This window comes from Lissotriton helveticus, chromosome 8, assembly GCF_964261635.1.
Source record: "Lissotriton helveticus chromosome 8, aLisHel1.1, whole genome shotgun sequence".
NCBI lineage: Eukaryota > Metazoa > Chordata > Amphibia > Caudata > Salamandridae > Lissotriton > Lissotriton helveticus.
The window spans coordinates 1,202,729,987-1,202,748,987 of record NC_136069.1 but is presented as its reverse complement, the minus strand read 5'-3'; positions in this window follow the sequence as shown (position 1 = coordinate 1,202,748,987).

Here is a 19,001-nt window from a genome sequence, read left to right as displayed (position 1 = left end):
AGTTTGTTAAGAACTATGAGTTCATTGTGACTCCTCTTAATGATCTGACATCCAAGAAGATGCCCAAAAAGGTTCAGTGGACAGAATACTGTCAAAAGGCATTTGATGACCTGAAGAAGGCCATGTGCTCTGCACCTATCCTGAAGAGTCCTGACTACTCAAGAGAGTTTATTGTCCAAACAGATGCTTCTGAGTTGGGAGTGGGAGCTGTGCTTTCACAACTTAATGTAGATGGTCAAGACCAGCCCATTGCTTTCATTAGCAGAAGGCTGACCCCCAGAGAGAAACGTTGGTCAGCCATTGAGAGGGAGGCCTTTGCTGTGGTGTGGGCCCTGAAGAAGTTGAGACCATACTTGTTTGGCACTCACTTCAAGATTCAGACCGACCATAAGCCCCTCTTATGGCTTAATCAGATGAATGGTGAAAACCCCAAACTACTCAGGTGGTCCATTTCCCTACAGGGGATGGACTTTACAGTGGAGCACCGCCCAGGGACTGACCATGGCAACGCAGATGGTCTCTCCAGGTACTTCCACTTAGAACATGAAGACACAACTGGTCAAGGTTAGTCTAATGTCCCTGCGTTTGGGGGGGGGGTTGTGTAGGAGAGTAGGGTCTGCTATCCTATGGTCACCCCAAATTTTTGCTTTTTGCTTCACTGGTTTCTGACTTAATGTGGCTGTGGGCCTGCTAATCAGACCCACAGCCTGCTGTTCTCTCTCTAAATTGTAACCCATGCACTTTAGGTGCATAACGACATTGGAACTGGTTCACCTTATTGGCCCCTGTAACAGTGTACCCAGGTACCCAGGGCATAGGTGCTTCCAAGGCCTACCAGGGGCTGCAGCACGTATTGTGCCACCCCTGGCCTGGCCTCCATATATGACACAACTGGCTGATCACTCAGCTGGGGTAAGTCGGTGTAACCACCCCTTACTTAGGTGTAGTATGCCTATACCTAACCTAAAATGGACACATATGTTCCTATCAGTCACTCCTATGGAAGGCCTCATCAATCCTGGAGGCAGAGTGCTTGGAAATATGTGAGATGGCGCTCTGGCATGAGCTGAGCCCGTCTGCAGCTTTCGGAACCATGTCCTTTAGCTGTTTCATGATACTGCCATACCATATACTCTTAAGTGCATTATAATCCTCGCGGTTAAATGCTATCTTAGGTTTGGCTTTATCAAAACATGTCGAGTAAGGTGTCATACGAATTGGAATACTACCCCCTCGCCAGTTCTGGCGACGGGGGTAGCATTCCACCCTTCTAGAGGGACACGACATGTACCTAACCTGAACCCCGGTTAAAGTTAAACAGAGCCTTAGCATCACAAAATGGATGCTGCCACCACAGACACAAGTCTGACCTCCTGCTGCTGGGAGTCCTTCCAGCGAGGGCAGCTTGGACAAAGGGTTTCCTGCCTTGGGAGGTGCTAGCACCACCCCAGACAGGATTTTGTGTATTGGGTAGGACAGGGCTGAATAGAATCAGACATGCCTGGGGCACACAAGGTGTCCCTGTGCATAGGCCAGTTCAAACCGGTGCTGGGGCTTTCCTGCCCCAGTCCTGGCGTGAAACTGGACAAAGGAAAGGGGGTGTAACCACCCCCCTTCCTGGTTCCACCCAGAGGAGGGACCTAGTAGGTGATCCGGCCCCCCAGATTCGAATAAGAGTGGGAGCTGTGTCCTGAGACTTCAGATCATCCTGAATCAACTTGAAATAAAGAAGAAGACTGGACTTCGACATTCTGCTGCTCAGAAGACGGAAGAGAATCTCCCTTGTGGCCAAGGAGTGACCACCCTGTGAACACAGGCACCAACCAGCAACTCGACGTCTGCTTTGCCGCCGCCTCCCGCCGGAGCCCGAGCCCAGAGCCTGACAAGACCCAGACTCCCAGACTTCTCACCGCCCGATCCACAGTCCCTGCAAAGAAGGGACCCGTGGAGGCACCGAGAGACGTGGGACCGGACATCTTAGAAGACCCCCAAAAAGCTGACTGCGCTGCATCTGAGGCACCCTTGATGCTGTGCTTTGGGGTTTGAGAAGCCCCAACCTCGAGCAGCCCTTGCACCGAAGATCAGACCCCAGCTTCTCCACGATCTGCGTGGGGCCCTTTTGCACTGTGCCACTCGATGCGCCATCCCGTCCACTTGCCACGTGGCTAGTGGCCATCTTGGCGACGAAATCTACAACTTTCACTGCAGGTCTGGTTGCTCCAGACTTGCCCTTGCTCCTATGAAAAGGAGCACCCGCTCTGACCTTGCTGGTCTGAGTGACAAGCCTTTCTTGATTCCTGCGTGGCTTGCATTAGCCAAGGCCTGTTTGCTTCCATCCGGTTGCCGACACCGCCAACAGCGAGAAGCCTGCGTGGGACAGCTCGTGACCGACTCCTGGACGTCTTCGACCCCTCGTGTCCACGTGTCTGCGGAGAGAAGCTACACCTCGACGCCTGTTTGCACCCGACATCGCCTGGTTCCACTCTGGTTCCACGGTAGTCACTGGCTAGTGACTTTGAACATTGTCCCCTCTGCTTTCAGGTCTTCACGACTTCAGATCCACCCTTGGATCCACCGGAACTCTTCACCTCGAGTCGCCTGCAGCATCTTCAGCTCCAAGCACCATCGACCAGCGTGACGAAACCCGACACTACTTCGACCCTGTGCACCCGCTTCCTGTGGGTGAGGTAACTCAGCTCCGCCGGTGTTCCCACACTGGTACACACCTCTAGGGCCTGTGTCTTAAGTTTCATCCTTCTAGGTCACTCGGAAGGTTCCTCTTTAACTAACTTTGTACTTTTTACGCACCATTGACACTGCATTGGTATTGCGTGCATTTTCCGCACTGCACCCGAGTCCTGCGGGCCTTTCCCGACTTCATCACTGTTAGTCCTGAACAGCTCCAGCGATTCCCCAGGCCCTAGGCCTCTTCACTTTCTTCATAGTGGTTCTTATACCACTATTTTAGTATATGGTTTAGGTGGCCCCTAGGGCTCATCCATATTCGTGCAACGTTTGTGTATTTAAACTGTGTTTTGTTTTAACGCTTGTGCTTCTGTGCTCATAAAGAGTATAGGGTATCTTTTGAGAAATAAATCTATATATATTTTCAATATATATCTGTGTGGTGTACTTTCATTTGGTATTCAAGGGATTGTGTATGGTAAAACAGCTTGCTTCACATGCCTTTACAGAGTTTAGCCTAAGACTGCTTAGTCCATGCTACCCCTAGGATAGCTTGTCTATAAGGTTGACTTTACAACCTGCACCATAAGGGTTGCTCGGCATGATACAAGGTGATCACTAGAACTAGTGAGCATCATATATCAGGCCAACTTCTCACATGTCTGTCAATACCTAAGCACGTATGGGGCAGATTTACAAGCACCCTGCACCACCAGTACGTCACTTTTTGTAACGTAGTGGTGACGCCAGGCACTCCTTCATATTTATAAGAAGAGGAAAAGCCATCCTCTCCTTGTAAATACGACCCCTTCAGAACTTTGCGTTGAAGGGGGTTCCATAGGTATTGCTGTGGGTGTTCCCATGCAACACCCATAGAACAAGACACATCTCCAGATTTATGAGAAATCGTCAATCTGGAGATGTGTGTGAATGCTGCGCCATCCTAGAGTTGGTGAAGCAAGGCGCAACGAGGAGAATTGCTTTCATTTCTCCTATTTTTTTCCTCTTTAAATGCATGTTGCATTCCACAGCATTCATTGAAAGAGGAAAATGCCTTTACTGATTGTTTTTGTGCAGGAATGAGTCCCTTCCTGCACAAAAACAATCTCAGCACGACGCAGACATCATTGCACCATGGTGCAAGGGGCCTGTGTCACCACATGGTTTCAGTTTGTGCAGCAGTGCTGAGGGAAGCACAGAGTTGCAACATATTCATGTACATATGTCACATCCCTGTGCTTCGGAAGTGCCACAGTGCAGTGCAGCTAAAGAGATTGCAGTGTCACGCTGCAGTACTTCCTCATAAATCTTCACCTATATTTTACCATACTCTACTAATGCATTCTTTCAGTCAATCATGCTGTATACATATATTCAACCAAACTTTTACACATTACCTTGCAATTATAGGGCCAGATGTATGTAATTCTATTTTACCGATTCATAAATACCGAATTTTACCGATTCGGTATTTATGAATCGGTAAAATAGAAGGGGGGAGATTTAGGTAAATTCGGTAATTGAATTACCGAATCTAATCTGTAAAAATTGATATTTACCGAATCGGTAAATACCGATTCGGTAATGCCCATTGATTCCTATGGGCCTTGAAGCCCATAGGAATCAATGGGCAATACCGAATCGGTATTTACCGATTCGGTAAATACCGATTTTTGCAAGGGTGCAGGGGGTGTCACTTTGACACCCTCTAGCACACCGAATACAGGCATGTGTGCCATGTGGCACACAGACATGCCCTTAGGGTATGTCTGTCTGTCACATGGCATAGGTGTGCATGCACACCTGGATTCGGTATTTTACCACCCAATTGAATTGGGCGGTAAAATACCGAATCTGTAAGGCCTTTGGGACTCAGAAGAGTCCCACCTACATTTGGATTTACCGAATCGGTAAAATTACCGATTCGGTATTTTACAGAATCGGTAAATTTACCGATTCGGTAAATTTACCGATTCTGTAAAATAAATGCACCTACATGCCAATTCTTAAATACCTGTCGGTAACGGCCAAAATCGGCCGTTACCGACCGGTATTTAGGCTCCTACATCTGCCCCCCCAGTTCTTTCTTTAACCAAATAATGTAGTTCTGATAAGAACTTTTTTTCTTCTTTTTTCTTTTGCATGTTTTTTGAAATTTTGGAATTACTTATCCTTCAAAAAACAAAAAAAATAAAAACTATAGCGATGGTTGCGTTGCGAAGCACTAGCTGCATCCACCAACTGCTCACTGAAGTATATAAGTTCCTTACACTTCATGCAGTGTTGCTCGAGAAAGGCGAATTCTGGCCTAATGTCCATTGCAGGTGTTCCTGAGGACACACCTGACGTACTTGCCACAGCAGGTGAGGGGTTCAAAGCAGCTCGCTTCATTTCCTCCCGAGCAAGATTGAGAGGTTGTGTGGTCCGAAGATGCTTGTACATAGAAGCAGTGCCACAAGAGTATTTTTTTTCACTGCCTCTTGACAGGACTCGGTCACAAATTTTGCACGTCACCTTTCTCGCATTTACTTTCTTCTCTCCAGGTGGAAAAGTGAAGAATTTCCACATGACAGATTCTGGCCTCTGTGGACGTGGTGCCACCTGCAAGAATTCTTCTTCAGAAGATACTTCCTCCTGCTGCTGCTGCTGCTGTCCAGATGCCATTTTGTTTGATATTGTTTGAAAAACACTAAAAAAACAAGCAAAAAGGGTTCTTGTAAGAAATGAGATGTCTCTCTAAAGATGCATCTCAAATGTCATCAGTGATGTCATTTGAGATGTCATCAGTGATGTCACTGACCATGTCATGAATGATGTAATATGTGACATCATCAGTAGTGGATTGCGGGTGCGCGAGATATAGTGAGTACAACCAACTATATCGGAGGAATTTAATGGTTTTGTACGAGTGAAATGTCCAGCTAACTATAACACCCCTAACACCTATGGTTTTTTCAGTGAATTTCTAAGGTTTTTTAAATGCTAATTCCTAACTATATCAGGCCTGAAACCTATGGTTTGTTCAGAGAATTTCAAAGTTTTTTAAATGCTAATTCCTAACTATATCAGGCCTGAAACTCATGTTTTTTTTTCAGTGAATTTTGAAGGTTTTGTAAATGACAATTTTTAAATGTATTAATTGTTATATTTAATTTTTTTTATACTGATTTACAACATTTTTTAAACTATTTATTTTTAAATATTTTATTTTTTAAATAACATTATAGTTACATTACACATTACATTACAAAATATACTTTCTTGGAATGAATTACTTTAGTTTAAATACTTTGCAAATAGGAAATAGACTTTTAAGTACAGTAGTTAGAGTTGTTGCAATGGGCAACACAATTTCAAACACAATGCAAATTTCTAGTTAAATGCAATTAGTTACTCTATGGATTACTTTTCTAACCACAGGACTGGATCCTAGATTCAGTCCTTGGACATCTCCTGTAAATGGTTGAGTAAAAGTGTTTTAGTTACAGTAGTGATTTTTAAAGAATATTATTGTTTTTTAAAAGTTGATACAGCCATTTTTTTCACATACAATTACCAATGTTATCCTATAGCAGGAAATTCCTTTAGCAGGTAAGTAGTGCTATTGTCACTTTTTCTTACTCAGCGGCAGATCCTGGATCCAGCACTGGTGCATCTCCTGTAAGCAGTTGAAAGAATGCGTTTAAGTCATAGTGGCGATGTTTTAGGAATATTTGTAGTTTGTGAAAATAGACACTTAGAAACTTTTTTGCTGAAAACCAGACAATGGATTACTATGGAAGGAAATACAAGGTACTGGTAAATATGGTTAGAATTACTTGTCAGGGTTAGTGCTGGGCTAAAAGAAGCAGCACTGAGGTCACTCCTGATAACAGGTGAGTAAATTGGAATTCATAATTCGGCTGATTTTAGAGGAATATTTGTACATTTCAAAAATCAACACTTAGAAACTTTTCTGCTGAAAACCACACAATGGTTTCCTATGGAAGGAAATACAAGGTACTGTAAGTATGCTTAGAATTTCTTTTCAGGGTCAGTGCTGGGCTAAAAAACACATATCACCGTAGGCCCAGCCCCCTACCTTCACCATTGTGCAAACGCGCACCATGGTGCGTTATTTTAGTTAGGGTATTAGGTCCCCTTGAATCCTGCGGTCACCTGGCACCCAACTAGCCCCCCAGGTATCTCCACTAAGTGCCAGGAATCTGTGTTGCAGAGAGGTGTAAACACGGGCGTGGCCGCAGAACACCTCTCTGAAACGCAGGCCCCTGGCACATACTGGAGGTTCCTGGTGGGCTAGTTGACCCCCAGTATTCAAGGGGAATTCGTTGCCCCTCTGCAAACACACCATGGGGCGCGTTTGCAGAGTGATGCTGGTAGGGGGCGGGTCCTCCGGCCAGATCCCGTTTTTTTATTTAATTTTTTTTAAAAAGGAGGGCTGTGTAGCCCCCCTTCTTTTTCAAATTTATTGGCCCTGGGGACCCCAACCCCAGGGCCTGCCCCCAATTTTTAATTAACAAAAAAAAAAGGAATCAGGAAGGGGCTGCGTGGCCCCCCTGAGGCCATAATTTGCCCAGGGGACCCCATTCCCCATGGGATGGCTCTTTTTAAAAAATATATATATATTTTTGAGGGGGGCTGCCTTGCCCCCTCCTATGGCCAGTTCTGGGGACCCCATCCCTCGGGCCGTTTCTTTTTTCTTTTTGAAGGGGGGCCACCCCCCTCCCGAGCCACTACTAGCCCCGAGGAGCCAATCCCCCCTGGCTGGCCCTCTTTGTTGGGGACATTGGTGGGGGTACCTAATCCCCCACGGTCTGCTAACATGCTGCTCCCCATATGGAAAAGCAATTTGAACACATGTCACCTCAGGCCCCGCCCCCTTCCTTCACTATTGAGCACAATATTCCTCTAAAATCAGCGGACCTACGAATTCCAATTTACTCACCTGTTTTCACGAGAGACGTCAGTGCTGCATCTTTGAGCCCAGTACAGACCCTTAAAAGTAAATCTAAGCGTACTTACCAGTCACTTGTATTTCCTGTCTTAGGAATCTATTGTGTGGTTTTCACCAGAAACGTTTCTAAGTGTCTATTTTTGAAACTTACAAATATTCCTGTAAAATCAGCCAAACAACGAATTCCGATTTACTCACCTGTTATCAAGAGAGACCTCAGTGCTGCATCTTTCAGCCCCCTACTGATCCTGAAAAGTAATTCTAATCGTAGTTACAGTAACTTGAATTTCCTTCTTTAGGCTTTCTAAGTGTGGAGTTTTGGAACTTTAAAAAATTCCTCTAAAATCAGCTGAACTACGAATTCTGATTTAATCACCTGTTATCAGGAAAGACCACAGTGCTGCATCTTTCAGCCCACTACTGATCCTGAAAAGTAATTATTTTCTTTCATCAGAAGCCACCAATCAAAAACAGCTGGGATATCCTTCGATATCCATAATCTAGCGATGATTAACCTGGCACAAGCAAAGATGATAGCTATTAATTCTTTATAGGGGCAATTCGTTTCCTGGATATCTAGTAAAACCAATTGTGCTGAGAGTGGTGGTATGACGATTTGTTTATTATTTAATACTTCAGACAGTTCTTTCCAGTGCTGCATCTTTCAGCCCACTACTGATCCTGCAAAGTAATTCTAATCGTAGTTACAGTAACTTGAATTTCCTACCAAAGGATATCATTGCCTGCTATATAAAATATATATACATTAAAAATATATATATAAAAAATATTACATTTTCAATATTTTTTAGAAAATTTTTTTTGAATTTATATTAAAAATATGTAATGCAATTTAAAAAATTAAATATCTCAAAATAAATACTTTAAAATAATTTAGTTAATCAGAAAAAAAAATAGCAATTAATTATTTTCAATATTTTTTAAAACATTTTTTTTAATTTATATAAAAAAATGTATTGTAATTTAAAAAATAAAATATCTAAAAATAAATACTTTAAAACAATGTAGTTAATCAGTATAAAAATATAACAATTAATACATTCAAAAATTATCATTTACAAAACCTTTGAAATTCACTGAAAAAAACATTGTTTTCAGCAACGTTATAGTTAGGAATTAGCATTTAAAAAACTTTAGAAATTCACTGAAAAAACCATAGCTTTCAGCCACGTTATAGTTAGGAATCAGAATTTAAAAAACCTTAGAAATTCACTGAAAAAACTATAGGTTTCACACATGTTATAGTTAGCTGGACATTTCACTCATACAAAACCATTGAAATTCCTCCGTTATAGTTAGTTCAGCTAACTATAACTTGCGCGCCCGCAATGCACTGCTGATGACATCACATATTACATCACTCATGACATGGTCAGTGACATCACTCATGACATCACTGATATATAACATGTGTGAAACCTATGTTTTTTTCAGTGAATTTCTAAGGTTTTTTAACCCCTTCCACGCTGATGACGAGCTGGGCTCGTCATCAGGTAGCCTCCTCGCACGCTGATGACGAGCCCAGCTCGTCACGTAAAGTGCGCTTTAGAAAATCTCAGCGTACGAGCGGAATTCCGCCCGCACGCATGCGGTTAAATGCTATTTCCTAACTATAACGTGGCTGATACCTATGGTTTTTTCAGTGAATATATATATATATATATATATAACCAGAGGTTTCAGTGGCGTTATAATCAGCTGGACATTTCTTCCATACAAAACCATTGACATTCCCCCCTTATAGTTAGTTCAGCTAACTATAACTCACGCGCCCGAAATGCACTGCTGATGACGTCACATATTACTTCACTCATGGTCAGTGGCATCACTCATGACATCACTCATGACATCACTGATAACATCACTGATGACATCATCCTTGTGATGAATTTGCAGACCTCCTCTTACCCTATTATAACCGTTGATACACACATTCAAAAATAGAAACTAAAATTTTCAATTTTTTTAAAAGATAATTTCTTAGTATAACTTCCTTGAAACCTATGTTTTTTCTGTGAATTTGTAAGTTTTTTTAAATGATAATTCCTTTTTATAATGTTCAATAAGCATATCTGTTTTTTTCTTTTTTAATTATCATCCCATTCTCAATGTCGTAAAAACTGCAAATATTACCACTCTTCAATGTATTCCTTCCTCCAACAAAAGCGCTACAATCCCGAACATAAACTAACGTTGATATTATACAAACTAGGCGTTCTCGTAGAAAAAAATCAAAAAATCACCACTACCCAATCTTTCAAAAACAAAACCAAATCTACAATGCTATCCAAAAAAAGGCGATAGTTCCATTTACAACTAAAAAATAATATCAACATTTAACTAGTGTAAGGACATCGACTATGTACTGTGTAAATTACATCAAACTCACACCCATATCTAAAGACAAATATGTAATTGAGGTACTAATTATTCACTTCCAACACCCAACAAAATAACAACACTTAGCGCCACCACCAAAAGAACCACCCCTCCTGACTGCTCCCTCTCTACTACCTCAGACGCAGCACAAAACTGGACAATAGACCTTCCCAAAATGATATATCCCCTCAACAGCACACTAGCTCAATGTTCAGAGATGTGGCAATCAACTATGTGTAAGGGAATATCTCACACACACATCAACAGTAATCTACACACTGCTAATACTACCGATGATATGCTATACACAACAGACTATAGAAACCAAAAACTGTTCAGTGTGTAGATATGCTATTGATATGTGTAGTGTACTGCACAGTAGATGCAACCATATTATCTCAGACGTTGAGGAATTTTAGGTCATGTAGCTGTGTTGTCTCCCCCCTCCTTTCAAGCAGGAGCGGAGTGGGCTGCTCTAACGTACGCAACGTCAGTGTAAGACTATAAAAAATTTGCCTATGCCTTGGGCGTGGTTAATTTCTGCAAAGAGAAGAGACACCGCCACAGCGAAGGTCTGATCTCCACTGCACCCAGCAGGGTTCACAACTTGAATTCAGCTTGGCATCTGCACTACAGACAGCATTGAATCCAGCCTTGCCTTATTTAAGGTAAAAGGATGTGATAAAAAGCATTCACCTATAACTGTGCTGACTACAGCCTTCAATTTACACCGCGGACATCAGGGTTCACAACTTGAATTCAGCTCTGCATCAACACTACGGACAGCATTGAAATTAGCCTTGATTTATATACGGCAGACAATTTTGTTAAATGAAGTGACAAAAAACATGCCTCAATGTCTGTACTGAGTACTGTCTTCAAATGTAAACTGCGATCAACTGAGTTCACTACTTGATAGCAGAAGCACTACAAACAACATTTAATTCAGTCTCGATTTATTTAAGGCAGAGACAATTGTACTGTGTCCTCAGATTCTGTTAACTGTGACAAAATAGCATTCATCAATGTTTGTGTCGACTACTGCCTTCGATCTACACTGAGGACAGCAAGGTTCACAAGTTCAATTCAGCTTTCCATCTCCACTATGGACAGCATTCAAGTTATCCTTGATTTATGTAAGGCAAAGACTATTTTGTTAAAGGATGCCACAGAAAACATTCCTCAATGACTCTACTGAGTTCTGTTTTCAAATGTACACTGCGGTCAAAAGAGTTTACCACTTGATACCAGTGGTGCATAAGCACTACAGACAATATAAAATTCTGTCTCGATTTATTTAAGGCAGAAAAATAGTACTGTGTCGTCAGATTTTGTTAAAGTATGTGACAAAAAAAAGCATTCCTCGATGTCTGTCAACTACAGCCTTCGATATACTCTGGGCACAGCAGAGTTCACAACTTGAAGTCACCTTTGCATGTATACTACGGACAGTGAGGAATTCAACCTTGATTAATTTAATGCAGAGACAATTATACTGTATATGTTCAGATTTTGTCAGATAGAATGACGTTTGTACATGACGCATTCCAGTAGACAAGAGACATTATACCACTGCGGCCCCCCCGAGCCACAAATCCTCACAGGGTACACACACACTGAGTTCTTTCAGTACCGCTAACTCACTGCACTTCAAGTCATTTCCCCGTAGCCTTATTAAAGCAGAATTCACTAGGCAAAAAACATTGTTCCTAGTACAGCCCCCTGCATTACGCATTATCGAAGGGTATGTACAAGCTCAGCGCCAAAGGTACTACTAACTCGGTGCAACATAAATCATCGGAAAGAAGAGTGAACATTTTATGTCAGCAATGAGGCATACTATCACTTTTAAGTGGAATTCATGCAGAATCCAATCGACAAAAGACATTACTCTCATTACTGTGCCCGCCTCCTCCCCTCAAACCACGCATCATCGCAGAATACCGCAAACTCTAAGCACCAAAGGTACCAGTAACTCAGTGCACCAAAATTGATTATCAAGTGGCCTTACTAAGACAGCATTCACAACACAAAAAATATTACTATCAGTATGGCCTGCCCAGGCCACCCATCATCGCTGGCTCCACAGAACCTTGTTGTTTTAGACACCACTAACTCAGTGCAAACCAAACTAAGTATAACACCTTTCAAACCCTACACAATATCCCTTTTTTGTGTTTCCTTAAAAAACTAATTTTATATCACTTATAGATTTAGTTGAATAATAAAAAGTGTAGTTCCTATATTCCCAATAGGCTCGGGGCATTGGAATAATATAAACAGCAGTTTAGATGTAGGACTGAGGTCATCTAGGTCTCTACTGACTATATTAGACTTAAATAGTTGTGCCAGCTAGCTCAGAGGTCACTAGAAACTTTCTCGAGTAAACAAGGAGGAGTTTAACTTCCCTGGATAGACAAGAAGGGATTAGCTTCTGACAACCATAAAACATGACAACTTTGCTCCCTCAGAATAAGAGTGTATCTCTAGAGTCGTGTGAAAACAATAGACAGCTATTTCACTCAGTCAATCGTGCGTACTTAGTTTCACCACAGTGCAGAGAATAGAGAGACGGGCGTTTTCAATAAAAGGTGTTATTTTATTGAGCAGTCTTCTTTCTCATGCAAGAGAAATGAATTGCCACAATTGCAATACTCATAGTGAAGTAAAGTGCGTACAGTAAAAGGAGTATTATAAAATAATACTGTAAAAGCATTGATATGGTTTCTTAGCCATATGATACTTTAAAATAGATAAAATATATACATACCTATATACATTGACTAACGTACCCAACTGGTGCTTCTAAATACACCTACCCCAGTGTACCTGACCTAAGCCTAATACGAGTGAAGGAGTAAGTAAGTAGCAATTTAGGTTAAGTTGGTTTTGCCAAGAATCTGAATCAAGAATTCTCTTTAAGGGTTTAGTCAGCTCCGTACCTGGGTAATAGAAAGCAGGAGGTCTGATATCTCCATCTCAGGACTCGATATCCCAGCAACCCGCGAGGGCGGCTGAGAACACCGGAGCTGGATTTCTCGGCTTGAGAAAAGACAGCGTCTCTCTCAGCGCGTCAAAAGGGAGGGGCGGCATCCATGGGCTCTCGCATCAGCTGGCCTCTCGGGCAAGTAGATAGCCGCTCTGCTCCAAACCACCGTGTGTTTGCTTAAGGCAACGTTGGTATATTTATACCTGAAAGGTGCCGGGTTTGACGTAAGGTTGGACATAAGACGTCAATAAATATGTCACTAAGAACTGCCCGTTCTTACAGTGCTCGCAGGAGTTCTAGGACGAATCAAAACAAGGGCATAAATTAGGAATATCGAATTAGGGTCCTAGATAGAAATGCAATACCCACTCCATGATCTAATGTCCCTCATTACTAAAACTTAAGCAATAATAAACATATAATGGTGCATGTGTTTTCCAACCCACCCCAAAATACATAATTTTGCTTTTGAAATGGTATATGGTAAATACACGAAAATGAGTAATGGTACTGTACGCTTTTCAAGCAGTGGTATCATTCTGTTAAAAAATGCATATATATATAGTAGCTGAATTAATTGCGAAAATTACACATGAAATGGCTCTGAATACAGAAGAGAAGGTCGAGACCATTCCATCACATAATAATACAGATTCTGTACTGTGCTAGAGGCTGAGGTAATATATTGTCTCTAGAGTTCCAAAATAGAAGCTCTGTTCTCTAAGAATAGTTCTACTTTAAGCAGAGTACATGTGCCAGAGAAAGGTAAATATTTTGGAAGTGGGAAAAAAAATATTTTCGCTTTCAGAAGAAAAAATAGTTCCAAATATTTTCAATAGCTTTTGTTTATCAAAGCTGAAGGCCGAATTCAGAGTTCAGGGAACTCTGTGTGCTCGTTGTTTTAAAAGTTATTCTTTCTGTTCAGGGGAGAACATAATTTCAGACAGACTCGCAAAAAATTGGTCTACGACATCAGGTGAAAGTTCGACCAAGTTTGAAAATGTCGCAACAGTGCAGTTGTGAGAATGATTGCTATCATCGATGTCAGGATCAGAAATGCTCACAGAAGGTTGTACCTGGGTGATGCTGCTCTCATCTCGTACTTCACTGCCACATACTCGTATTGGTGAAGTCTCAACGAATGCCGTCATCAGAATGGGTAGCCGCTGGGGACAACACGATGCATGAGCCGTTACAGGACCTAGCAAAGTATCTGTATCGATTGGTACTGCTGATGGTAGTGTAAGACAGACGTCCAACACACATTCTTCTCCGCATAGCATACATCGAAGCACAGGTAAGATGCAATTCTGCCAGATAGGTCTGAATGAAAGAAACCAGGTCATATTCAGATCTCTTAGCCGGGCTAATCCGAGGACTTTAGTTATTCGGTCCCGATAGCGTACAGCTAGGATCGTTTCTTCCATCGTTGCTGGAGTCTTGTCTGTGATTTGGCTTGCCATATCAGAGCAGAAGAATCAAAAATAACATTTCTGCTACGAGTCCCAAAAGTAGAGGTAGGCCGCCAAAGACAGAATGGACAAAATTGGGAAAAATGCCCAGAACTGTTTCGAAGGGTGTTAACAGTCCCGAAAAAATTGTCTTAAATACATGTGCGATGCCACTGGTATCTGACATATTTAGGATTTGGCTTAGCATTTCTACGAAATGCACGGGACAATTTGTTGATAAAAGGGAATGTATCTCTGCTGTCGTCTTTGCAACTTGCAGATCATACGTTTCTTTTGATGACGTTAAAGGCACAGTTGTCTGTAAAAGAACAGACTTCATTTTGCTTAAAGTATCAATTCGAATAGAAGAGATATTCAAAGAAGGCCAAATTGTCGCCTCTGTATCTGGAGTGCTGTTTGGATACAATACTTGCATACAGCAAGTGACCATGGAACTTACGCTCACGAGATAGGCTTTCCCTGGCACCATGCCACAACAGCTGTGGTCGTTTATTAGAATATAACTCCCGTTAGAAAGTTGTCTAAAGAATGGCTCTATCTGTGTTGCAGAAGTCCAGTGCAGGTGACATGAAAGGTTATTTGAAGACCCTTCTCAGGCCCCATGCAAGTTAATGCCTTGACAAAGAAGTGTACCACCCAGTGACATTTTACAATTGTTTCCACTAAGAAATACATTCCTTTTCTTTTCACTGTAACATGTGTGTGTATAAGGTAATTTCCATGTTGACTTGATGTACCCTTTACCCAACCTTTCATACTGGTGCGCTGGTATATACTCTTGGCAGTATTTAAATTGGAAAGTTGTAATCGGAATTGTAATTATTCCGTGTATTATCCATTCAATGACAGGTCTTTCTGACATTGTCAATGGTAATCTCTCAAGTTTTTCAATGCTCAGAATCGTATAGTCTGCTCCTTTTTGTGGCAAACTGATTTGTTTATCAGTAAGGGTAAAGATAGAGAATAATGACATTGTGTTGATTAAACGCCATGGTACGTAGCCTGAACGCAGATTTTGCAACGTCCAGCCAAGCTGTACAATAGAACGTAATTGGGACTGACCATGTTGTAACATTAGTACGTCCTGCTCTATTATATCAATAGCAGATGATACAATACTGTCCAGTGAATATATTCTGGAGGACAGAGTCATTAACCCATTGTCCTCAACAGAAAGTGATTTTTCCAAATTAATACGATCAATTTCTCGTATTTTTTCTGCTGTTTCAATTTGCATTACTTTCCAAGCTTCGTTGTACGCAGCATATATACCGGCCGCTATGAAACGTTTTTGACGCTGTTTGCGTGGTCCCAATATGAAATCACGCTAGTCAGCACTACCTTTAAGTAAAGTCAAGTGGTGCTTAATTTCAGCCAGTGTGGATTTTTGTAGCCACTCAAGGCATAGTTTCCCTACACTGTATGTTGTAAATATCCCTGGATGTTGTCTCTGGGAGTATCTTGGGTCTGGCCTGGTCATTTTGAATCCCTGTATTTTGTTCAGGAATCTATCTTGACAGTTATTTGTGTCTGTGGGCCAGATCAACCATTTTTTCCAATCAGGATGTGTTCTGTTTTGGTATAAAATATGGGATACGTCTATCTCCATATCTGTAGTGCTATTGGTATCAGGTATGGGTTTTGAAATAGACGGTTTGTTTAAGTCCTTAATTTTGGCTAGGCCAAGACAGGTAGTCTGTTGAATGGTGTCATTCAAAAATATGAATTGTTCTGGGATCATGCAGGCTCTAAATAATGCTTCTAGGCCTTGTACCTGCCATTCTTTTGTACCCCAGATGGTTTTTGTTTCAATGTTGTTTTTCCAGAATTCGAAACCAAATGTAATCATTTTTTCATAAAATGATTCAGAATAGATCAATTTAGTATTTGTCAGCATTGTTTTCATGCCTGTCTTATTTAACATTTTGAAATAAAACGTTTCTGCATCACTTGTGTTAAACCCTGAGAAGTATGGAAATTTCTCATAAAATGTTTTTGAGCTGCTTTTAGGTGGAGTTGCACAATGTTCCCATTGATTATAACTAAAAACATTTCTAGGCTGTGCAGATTTATGCAAACAGTGATGGCCAAAGTGATTATAACAATACATTTCTTCATAATTTGATGAACCCTGTAAATAATCATGTTCTGTAAATTTTGCTGACATTACTAAATCTGACATCATATTATTTATATTTTCAAAGTCCTAATCATCAGAAAAAGTACTTTGTTTTACAAAGTCACTTAATGAAACCTTAAACTAGTGTGGATATTTCAAGAGCTCAATCGGGCCAAAAATGTCAAATTCAATTCTGTCCCATGCTACCCCACCGGGTATTGGATTGGCTGTGACGTTCACTGATAAATGTTCTCTTTTCTCGATGTGAGATGACTTGTGTGGCTTTAGGACCAAGTTGATGTTCTGATTTGCTGTGTACATTGTACTATATTTTCCTTCAATGAATTTTCCCAAACAAAGAACCATGATGAGCCAAAGCAGGAGAAAAAGTACACCTAACAAAAAACCAAAATTCAATCCATGGAGAAATCTGATAGGTTTCTTTGAGTTGATGTTCAGTTACTTTATCTTTGAAAGTTTTTGTTGCTGGCATTTCTTCAGGCTCGCTTGGATCTTCAGAAAAGTCATCGAAATTGATGAAGTAGCCAGATGCAGTTCTGTCAATTGTTGGAATTGCTTCCGAATTTTCATTTGCTTTTGGATTTTTCTTTGTTTCACTAACATAGTCTGAGGCTACATCGTTGTAGACTGGTGTTTCTTGACGAACTGTTGCAATTTGGGTTTCAAGAGGCACAAGTTCCATGGCATTGTTGCATAGTCCTTTTTTATTCACTGCAGGTTTATCAAATGTGATTAGTCTCTCAGTTTGAACCTCTTGTATTGTAGCAAATTTTGGTACTCTGCTATTTCTTGGGAGTCCACTGGGCCTACTACTTATTATTGGCCACATGATTGTGGTTTTACCAGGTCGATGGATACAACTTGGTTCTCCTTTTTACCAGCAAGGGGCGGTAGTACAACTGATCTTGTTCCGCTGACAGCTAAGACAGGTACTGCTTTTCTTTAAGAAGGCCCAAATTCCTTCTTCACCGCAATCTTCTCTCTGACCAGATCCCCAATCTTTGGAATCCAGACAGGTCTTGCTGGGACAGGTGGTTTTTCTTCAGTGGCTGTTGGCTGTTGCTTTAACTTTATGTTGCTCAGGTTTCGTCTTGTTTCATTTAAGTCCTGTAAAACAGCCAAACGGTCTTTGATATCAAAGCATTTTTCTTCTACCACTGAAGTGTGACTATCAATGTCCTGAATATGCATTCTAGTACTGAACAATAGTTTGTACGGACTGAGACCTTTTAGAGAATTTATTGGCAGATTATTAAGACTACGTTGGACACTTGTTAAATGTTGGACCCACCCATCACCCGAACCTAATACCCTTGCCGTTATAGATTGCTTTATGTCCCAGTTTTTTCTTTCCACTACCGCATTTCCCTCAGGATGGAAGGGACAAGAGTACCGCAATGCAATGCCCATGCTGTCATGGCCTCCTTGTAAGCCCTACAGCTAAACGCAGGACCCTGGTCAGAATGTAGCATGCCAATTGCGTATGTGCTGATAAAGACTCGCAAATCTTTTATAACAGTTCTGGCGTCAGCCGAGCGCTGGGGCCACATCCAAATGAATCTCGTGCAGAAATCCACTGCGACCATGATATATTTATAGTCGCCATCCCTTTGTAAAGGACCACAGTGGTCCAAGTAAACACAAGCTAATGGTTTATCTGAGATTAGAAGGGGCGTCTGTGCTCGTCGTTTCACTGTTGATACTTTCATTCTTTGGCATATTTCGCATTCTAGAACATAGTTCTTAGTTTGTATTCTCATACGCGGCCACCAATATCTCTGTTTTAATAATGATATTGTGGCGGAAACACCAGCATGTGCAGAAGCCAGCCCTTCGTGTGCTGCTATAATTAGTCCTAACCTGTGTTCCATGTTTGGAATTGCCCTATCCCCCACTCCAGGGATTCGAGCAAAAGGAACATTATTCGCATCAGTTATGTATGAGTACTTTACCGGAAAGCCTTTCGGTAGTGTTTTTCTTTCCTTTTTTACTGAAGCACTGACAGCTTGCATTATATCGCTGTCTATTTTTGTTCTTGACCGGGTGATAGCAGCTACGGAAGCCGTTTGCAAAGCTGCCTTCGTGGCTTCATCAGCCAATGAATTCCCCACAACGTGAACGCCATCACGCTGATGACTCAGTGTATGTATAACGTGAGTCTTTTGTAGTTCTTTCTGTAAAAGAACTACTTGTTCCCAAAGCATTTTATGCTTGATTGTGCCACCTTTTGCATCTTTGAAGCCGTTTTGAACCCAGTTCTGCAAGTATTCATTATAAGACTGAACGCAGTAATATGAATCGCACACTATTAGTGTGGGGAATTCGCGATCGGTATTTTCAAGCGCCATCTTAAATGCTAGT